This window comes from Drosophila sechellia, unplaced genomic scaffold, assembly GCF_004382195.2.
Source record: "Drosophila sechellia strain sech25 unplaced genomic scaffold, ASM438219v1 U_256, whole genome shotgun sequence".
In the NCBI taxonomy this organism is placed as follows: domain Eukaryota; kingdom Metazoa; phylum Arthropoda; class Insecta; order Diptera; family Drosophilidae; genus Drosophila; species Drosophila sechellia.
In genome coordinates this window covers 12501-22194 of record NW_022611197.1, presented here as the reverse complement: position 1 = coordinate 22194, position 9694 = coordinate 12501, and the positions used below count along the sequence as shown (strand labels likewise).

Genomic DNA, 9694 nt, shown 5'->3' with positions numbered 1-9694 from the left:
GGAGCGGTCTACTTTCCCCCCAGATACCGCATAACAGCATCTCACCTCAGTGAGTTCTTCGAGCATTTTGGGCCCCGCTTCATAGCAGCTGGAGATTATAACGCCAAACATTCTTGGTGGGGATCGCGCGCCAACAACCCCAAAGGGAAAACTCTGTTTGGGTACCTGCAACGCCACCGACTGGACTGCCACTCCACTGGCGAGCCCACTCACTGGCCAACGAATCCCCTCAAGACTCCAGACCTACTGGACTTTGCTGTGTCGAAAGGCATAGGGCATGCGAAGATCAGCTGCACAACAAATGCTGATCTCCTGTCAGACCACTGTGCAATAAACGTGCTAATCAACACGCCAGTCCTCAGGAAAACCCCGCTCAGAAGGCTCACTGGAAAATATACCGACGCCGCCAAGTTCGCGTCCTGGATGCTCTCCACCGTCAATCCGAACCCCATCCTCAACACACCCAGGAACATTGATGAAGCTATCGGGAATCTCACCAGGCAGATGCAAAACGCTGCGGAATTCGCAAGCCCACCGCCACCAAAGACTGCGAGAACACCTAGCAGGGACCTCCACCTCTGGTCCCCGGAAATTGCGGCACTCGTGACTGAGAAGAGGCGTCTCAGGAGAGTTTGGTTCTTGACGCGCAATCCAAGAGACAAAACAGCGCTCAATCACGCCACAAAGGAGTTGAAGGACAAGATCTCCAGCCTACGCCAGGACTCCTTCCTCAGATTCCTCGAGGAACTCTCTCCCGGGGACCCAGACCACAATCTGTGGAACGTCACCCGCCACATTAAACGACCAGCCAAAAAGGTTTCCGCAGTGCGCAAAGCAGATGGATCCTGGTGCCTTTCGGATGCTGAAAGAGCAGAAGCTTTCGCCGAACACCTTTACAACGCCTTCTCTCCGTTCGACTGCTGCACTGCCGAAGAACATGCTGAAACAGCCCGGTTTCTCAATAGCCCAAGCTCTCCCGGTCCCCCGTTGGAACCAGTCGACCCTGAGGAAGTTGCGCAGGAGATTGCTCTACTGAAGAACAACAAATCTCCAGGCCTGGATCGTATAGATGCGGCGGCCCTAAAAATGCTCCCATCCCGCTGCACACAAATGCTGGCCAGCATTTACAACAGCTGCTTCCGGCTAGGGTACTTCCCGGAGGAGTGGAAAAGAGCAGAGGTTATTGTCCTCCTCAAGCCTGGTAAGCCTGAAGCCAATCTCGCCTCCTATCGTCCGATTAGTTTGCTGGCAATCCTCTCCAAAATACTCGAAAGAGTATTTTTGCGCAGAGTATTGCCAGTACTGGATGAGGCTGGTTTGATCCCCGATCACCAGTTTGGCTTCAGGCGCTCCCACGGAACACCAGAGCAATGCCACCGGCTAGTCGAACGGATCCTCGAGGCATTCGAGCAAAAGAAATACTGCTGCGCTGTAATGCTCGACGTGAAGCAGGCATTCGACAGAGTTTGGCATCCTGGACTCCTCCATAAACTCAAATCCTACCTCCCAAGCCCCCATTTTACCCTCCTCAAATCCTACACTGAGGGAAGAGCATTCCAAGTCAGATGCGGAAGTGCAATAAGCCTACCCAGAATGATCAGAGCTGGAGTTCCGCAAGGCAGTGTGCTCGGACCAATACTGTACACCCTTTACACCGCAGACCTTCCCATAATCCCCTCCAGGAACCTAACTATAGCGACTTATGCAGATGACACGGCTTTCCTCGCCTCCTCATCCGACCCACGAGAAGCCTCCGAAACAATCCAAAGGCAAATGGACGCGCTACATCCCTGGCTCAGCAGGTGGAACATCGTAGTGAACGCGGAAAAATCTACCCAAACAACATTTGCACTAAGGAGAGGAGACTGCCCACCGGTCACGCTAAACGGAGTCATCATTCCCAACGCACCCGCACCCAAGTACCTAGGACTTACCCTGGACCGCAGGCTCACTTGGCGTCCCCACATCGTCAGCAAACGCATACAGGCCGATGCGCGTCTGAGGCAGATGCATTGGCTTATTGGGAGAGGGTCCAAGCTAAGGCAGAACCACAAAATCCTGGTGTACAAGGCAATTATCAAGCCCATCTGGACCTACGGGATACAGCTATGGGGCACGGCAAGCCACACGAATCGCCTGCGTATACAGCGGTTCCAGAATAGGTGCTTGAGAATTGCCTGTAATGCGCATCCCTACCACGAGAATGTCGCCATACATAGGGAACTTGGAATCCCACAAGTCGCTGATGAAATCTCCAGGCTCAGCGAGAGATACCTGAAAAGGCTCGAAAACCACCCTAACCACCTCGCCACCAACCTGTTAGACAATAGCCAAACAAGCAGACGTCTCATGAGGAGACACCCTCTCGATCTTCCACAACAATAGACAACACATATAAAACCCGCCACAAATACATGTACAATAGTATCCCTTAAGCTAATGTTCCCCCGCAAAACCATTTAATTATTGTCCACTAGGACAGATTTTAAATAAATAAACGCACGCTAAAAAAAAAAAAAAAAAAAAAAAAACTAAATTGATGACGAGGTGTTTGGCTACAGGAAAAAATCATTTATTTATCGAATCATCAAGCAAAGGATAAGCTTCAGTGGATCGCAGTATGGCAGCTGCTCAACCACTTACAACACCTTGCCTGTTACAAAAGTCGTTTACAATTGATTCTAGGCTTTGTCATTGTATTAAATAATGCTTTTATATGTAACTAGCGCGGCATCAGGTGATCGAAGATCCTCCTAATTTACTATGTTACAAATTACATTGGCATCACATCCATTGTCGTTTATAAAATAAATTATAAACTTTAAATGGTTTAGAAGCCATACAATGCAAATTGCCCCTTATTTATCATTGCAGTCCAGCACGGATACGACCTTAGAGGCGTTCAGGCATAATCCAACGGACGTAGCGTCATACCACTGTTCGCTCGAACAAGTATTGTGCCATTGGTCCGTACCTGCGGTTCCTCTCGTACTACGCAGGAATGCTGTCGCAACAACGTTTTGTCATTAGTAGGGTAAAACTAACCTGTCTCACGACGGTCTAAACCCAGCTCACGTTCCCTTGCATGGGTGAACAATCCAACGCTTGGTGAATTTTGCTTCACAATGATAGGAAGAGCCGACATCGAAGGATCAAAAAGCGACGTCGCTATGAACGCTTGGCCGCCACAAGCCAGTTATCCCTATGGTAACTTTTCTGACACCTCTTGTTAAAAACTCTTTAAACCAAAAGGATCGATAGGCCGAGCTTTTGCTGTCCCTGTGTGTACTGAACACCGAGATCAAGTCAGCATTTGCCCTTTTGCTCTATGTGTGGTTTCTGTCCGCACTGAGCTGGCCTTGGGACACCTCCGTTATTATTTGAGAGATGTACCGCCCCAGTCAAACTCCCTACCTGGCAATGTCCTTGAATTGGATCATACCTGAGTAATTGGAGTTATACCAAATTTTCAAATCAAAAATACATAAATGCATCGTTTTATTAAAGAATTTGTTTGCGATTATATAACAAACTCGTGATACTTTGATCAAGAAGCTTGCATCAAAACCCAATACCATAAGATATAATAAATATATCCGTATAATGGCTAGGAAATGATACACGTTCCATTTAATCAAGTAAGTAAGGAAACAATAAGAGTAGTGGTATTTCATTGACGATACCAAACCGAGGTCTAATATCTCCCACTTATTCTACACCTCTTATGTCTCCTTACACTGCCAGATTAGAGTCAAGCTCAAAAGGGTCTTCTTTCCCCGCTAATTATTCCAAGCCCGTTCCCTTGGCTGTGGTTTCGCTAGATAGTAGATAGGGACAGTAGGAATCTCGTTAATCCATTCATGCGCGTCACTAATTAGATGACGAGGCATTTGGCTATTTTTTTTTTTTTTTTTTGATCGCGGAGGTATGGAAATCTATCGAAAGATACTAGGTCTGTCAACACTTCAGTTTCCTAGCATGCACGATTCATTGCTCTATCTGAACCGAAGTTCCGCAACGCCTACGTACTAAAACCATCCTCATAGCCAATTTATATATTACCATTATTTGCGATGTTTATGCCTTTATTGATGTTATGCCAAGACAGCAAGCAAATGTTTTGAACCAAACGTTTTAGCTAAGTCCAATCTCGGGAAAACCCGCTCAGGTACATGAACTGTTTAAAACAACCGAGACTGCCTCTCATAACCTGGACGCTAATGATATGACTATCATATTTGCTGAGGAGACCCTTCGCTATCAATCTTTTAACGGATTGACCACTCCAGATCCCCCTCCAGTTCAGGGTGGCAGAATGGAATTCAATGTCACCTGCGGCTTCGAATCTGCGACGCAACTCAGTTCGTATGTCCGGTCTGTCGTATCTATTGATTTTGCGCTGGTGTGCATCATCCATAGAGTGTCCGTCTGTCACAATTTGTATGTCGATCACATCAATGTGATTTTGTCGTAGTGCCACCAGGTCTGGTTTATTAAGACCGGATTCGCACTGCAGACTTGGTTCAACAATGACTACGCAGCCTCTCTCCTCAAGTCCCCGCTTGATTCGATTTACTACGCAGTTGTGTCTAGCTATGCGCCTCCCATGCGATCGGTAACATTTTTGCATAATATGGTTTGTTGTTTCGGGAGCGTCACATCCTGCACGACACTGTCGTTCCAATTCGTGCCTTCCCCTTGTAGTACGAGACTTCGTGGGTAGGGCATTTATCCGCAGACGAATACCGTCTATATATTCCTTTCCTGTTAGTAAACGCGTGGGTTGATTAACCCACCCGTGTTGCGGGCCCCAATGGCCTGCTTCACGGAGTCCGCTACCATCAACTGAGAGGTACAATTTGTTCGCCCAATATTTTTCTATTGCCGGACGCGATAACAATTCATTTTGTTCTGCTAATAATCTATCTCGGGCCCGTTGTTTTTCTGCTTCGAGGAAAGAGCTGGCTACCTCGTTTTGCGTGAGGTGAGGCCATTTAATATTACTCAAACGTCTTAGCCTTAACATTGGAGCTACCCATCTAAGTGATGGAATTCCGAGACCTCCACTTTTTGGGGGTGCGTGAATGAATGCTATCGGTATATCCAGCGGAAGATTTAGCCATCTTCGCACATAGTATCGTATTAGTTTGTCAGTTTTTCGTAGGACGCCTATCGCCACACTCCCAAGGGCTAACTTGTGATAGAGCTGTGGGATAAGGACAGTCCTAAGGGCGAACATCCTCTGTTGTGGTTTGAGGGGGGCCTTTGTCAATCTTTGTAGCTTCGGACCAATGTCCTCGGCCGGATTGCATCGAACCCTCCCGGTTGCAGTGAAGTTGATGCCTAAGTACTTCCACTCGTCCGTTCGCTTCAATGATGGAATCTCCCTTGAGCCTACGTAAAAGCTCTGTGCCTCTAGCACGGTACACTTCTGTTTCGGCTGGCCCTTAATGCCAACGGTAAAACATTTGTCGGCATTAAGTTTGAGGCCGACGAGAGATAGAAAATCCAACGTTCTGTCCAACAATACTTGAAGTCCCATTCGAGTTTCAGCAAATAGTACCAAATCATCTGCAAACGCGGCCGCGTTAGTAATGGCATTTCCGACTCTGGCACCAATTTCGCTGGGTAGGTTTCTAAGTAACCTGTCCATTACCAAGTTAAATAGAATAGGAGACAAAGGGTCACCCTGCTTCACTCCTCTAGCAGGGACGAATTCCTCTGAACTCCAACCGTCCCCATTGAGACTGGTACCGCCACCCTCGTACGTATTCTGTACGTAGTCAACGAAGCCCTTTGGCGCACCATAAGCACGTAAGGTGTCATATATAGATGCATGCGATAAAGAATCGAATGCCTTGCTTACATCTAAATTTGCAATGTAGCAAGATCTAAAGTGCTTATGGCTATGCCTCAAGACTAAGTCAACTATCGTCGCGTTATCGGCACATCCGTCGGTAGGTAAGAAGCCCCGCTGGCGCGGGTCCCAATTGATTGATGAGTTCAACCGGGTTGCCAATATTGCATTTAGCTGTCTTACCAGGACTGAAGGCACCGATATTGGACGAAAGTCTTGCGGTCGCTTCGCCGTCACCGTCTTCGGGATGAAGACGGTTCTGGCCAGTCGGATAGAGTGTGGTAGATTGCCGCACCATAGAATTAGGTTCATTATTCGTAACATAATACCTGACGGCACCTCCCTGGCTGTTTTTGGAGTTATCCCGTCAGGCCCCGGAGATGAAGATAATGAGATTCTTGATGCCCGAAGGTCGTGCTCTGTAATAGCAGACCAAACCCTCTCAAGCGAGTGATCCATTTGTATCACTTCTCTACTGCAAGAGCTTGGGCTAGGCTGAGTCATTACTTCTCTCCAGTAAGGAACCATTACTTCTTGGCTTGGCATTACCGACTCATCAGTTCCATTTAGCAAGGACTTGATGCATCTTCCTTTATGCTTATCCCAGTTACGCTGGACGACAGCATACTGCTGCCTTCTGCTTTCTCTCCTATTTCGAGGCCTCCGAGGAGGTCTCGTCAGAGTGTGACGTACACCCTGTGCCGGAAAAATTCCTAGGAGATATAGCGATAAGCATTGGAGAGTGGTTTCCTTTCCCTCGAGCTCTGCCCTGTCAATGATCGTTTGTAGCTCTTGGGCTCTCCATTTGGAATGGCATTCTACGGGGCTATACCCACGCAGTGTCCGCAAAATTTCCCTGTTCGACTGTTCGAAGGGTGTGATTGGAGTTGTTTCTGATGTTGTTACTTGGTGGTTTTGCTCACTTCTACTAGGGCGGCGCCTTATGGTTAGATTTGCAACTTCCGGGACGAGAGCTGATTGCCTTCTTATCTGCTCTATTTTCTCCTTATAATCGCCCCTTTGTCTTAGCTTTTTGATGGCTTCGACGCTGCGGTTTGCAAAATACACCGCTAGTTGCTTGTTTATGTGTTTATGTCCATTTGCTGTGAGCTCAACCTCCTTTCTCGCCATCATCCACTTCTCTTCCTCACTCCATCTTGCCTTTATATCGACACGTCGACGTTCTTCATCAAGTTCGTCTGGGTGCCGAGATCGCATGTGAACACCGAGTCCTCTCTTGCTGTTAAAGGACCGGCCACATACTGTGCAGGGTACCCTAGATAGAGTAGCCGCTGCGTTTGGTTCATATTGGTCCTCCGGGAAGATGTCCACGGAGGGTCGGGTCGTCATCAGATTGCGTAAATTGCTCCGAGGCTCGTTATTTCTATTTGTAGTTCCAATATGAATAAATTTCCTCTGGGGAACCAACCCATCGGAAAAGTTTTGCCGCTCAAATTAGCTGCTAAACAAGTTTAGCATTACCGGGGACCACCACGAGGAGGTTTTGAGTCGACTTGAGTAAAGGAGAGACTTGTGAGTTACAGAGTAAAATTCCCCTTCCGCACACCATATGATATGACTTACGAATTACAGAAAAATACTCCCCCTCTGCTCGCAATTACCCCTGATCCCCCTTAAGAGAGTCATAGTTACTCCCGCCGTTGACCCGCGCTTACTTGAATTTCTTCACTTTGACATTCAGAGCACTGGGCAGAAATCACATTGTGTCAACACCCGCTAGGGCCATCACAATGCTTTGTTTTAATTAGACAGTCGGATTCCCCAAGTCCGTGCCAGTTCTGAATTGATTGTTAATTGATAATCGTTATAATTGATAAGAACTAATTGGTTTAACCCAAATAGTATTCTTAAAAATTTTAGCAAGAAAGTTCCACAATTGGCTACGTAACTAAACTATCCGGGGAACAAGTAACTAACATAAATGCTAGAAACTCTATTTACCCAGAACGAGCACATAAACCATGTTATTGTTTCCCAATCAAGCCCGACTATCTCAATCTTCAGAGCCAATCCTTATCCCGAAGTTACGGATCTAATTTGCCGACTTCCCTTACCTACATTATTCTATCGACTAGAGACTCTTCACCTTGGAGACCAGCTGCGGATATTGGTACGGCCTGTTGAGAAGTTTGCGTGTCCCCACCATAAATTTTCAAGGTCCGAGGAGAAAATATCGACACAACAGTATATGTCATGCTCTTCTAGCCCATCTACCATATCTCTCTGCGAAAGACTTCCATGGTAGTACGGCTATAAAACAGAAAAGAAAACTCTTCCGATATCTCTCGACGGCTTCTTTATGGTCGTTCCTGTTGCCAGGATGAGCACGAGGCCCATATTTAATAACAAACGGATACTCAACAGGTTACGGAATTGGAACCGTATTCCCTTTCGTTCAAAATTATTCAAGTGTATTATATTCGCTTTGTTTATATAGTTAGGCATTTTTGTTTTACTTGAAAATTTTCGGCTTTCGCCTTGAACTTAGGACCGACTAACTCGTGATCAACCACTGTTCACACGAAACCCTTCTCCACTTCAGTCCTCCAAGGTCTCATTCGATTATTTGCTACTACCACCAAGATCTGTACCAATGGCAGCTCCATGCAGGCTTACGCCAAACACTTCTACGCATACCATTGTACCTTCCTACTCACTAAAGTTTCAAAATTTATATCACAAGTAATATAAATCATCTACTTTAGCGGTAATGTATAGGTATACAACTTAAGCGCCATCCATTTTAAGGGCTAGTTGCTTCGGCAGGTGAGTTGTTACACACTCCTTAGCGGATTTCGACTTCCATGATCACCGTCCTGCTGTTTTAAGCAACCAACGCCTTTCATGGTATCTGCATGAGTTGTTAATTTGGGCACCGTAACATTACGTTTGGTTCATCCCACAGCGCCAGTTCTGCTTACCAAAAGTGGCCCACTGGGCACATTATATCATAACCTTGAACTTCATATCAAGAAAGTTAAGGTTCTTACCCATTTAAAGTTTGAGAATAGGTTAAGATCGTTTCGACCCTAAGGCCTCTAATCATTCGCTTTACCAGATAAGATTATTTTATATAATATTAAAATGCACCAGCTATCCTGAGGGAAACTTCGGAAGGAACCAGCTACTAGATGGTTCGATTGGTCTTTCGCCCCTATACTCAATTCTGACAATCGATTTGCACGTCAGAACTGTTTCGGTCTTCCATCAGGGTTTCCCCTGACTTCAACCTGATCAAGTATAGTTCACCATCTTTCGGGTCACAGCATATATGCTCAAGGTACGTTCCAGTTAGAGGCATAAATAATATAAATATACATTATACATAACTATATAGAACGCCCCGGGATTGTGTTAATTAGCTATAAATAGCTAAAAAACTAATCCCATTATTAGTCAAGTTAATTACGCTATTAGGTTTACATCCCAATAACTTGCACATATGTTAGACTCCTTGGTCCGTGTTTCAAGACGGGTCCCGAAGGTATCCTGAATCTTTCGCATTGTTAATCATACAAGAGCATATAATAAACACAAAAATCAATGATAATTATGCCATTATATAATTCCGAAAAATTAACGCTCTGTAATAATATAAATCTATCAGCACTTTATCAAATTAATAACATTTATTCTGTGTTAAAATGCAAGCAATTTAATTGGAATAAACTATAAGTTATATTTTATGATAAATTTGGGATATGCTAATAGATTACAATGTCCTTATATGGAAAAAATGCACATTATTCTTAATAATATTATTTAAATATTACAATTTTAATGATGAATTTTCCATAACGGATATTCAGGTTCATC

The 9694-nt window shown here is 45.4% G+C and overlaps 1 pseudogene; it reads right to left on the bottom strand.

Annotated features, from left to right (window-relative positions):
* Window positions 1-2579: 2579 nt before the first annotated feature.
* The window catches only part of LOC116802937, a 7554-nt pseudogene continuing 439 nt past the window's right edge, over window positions 2580-9694 (bottom strand).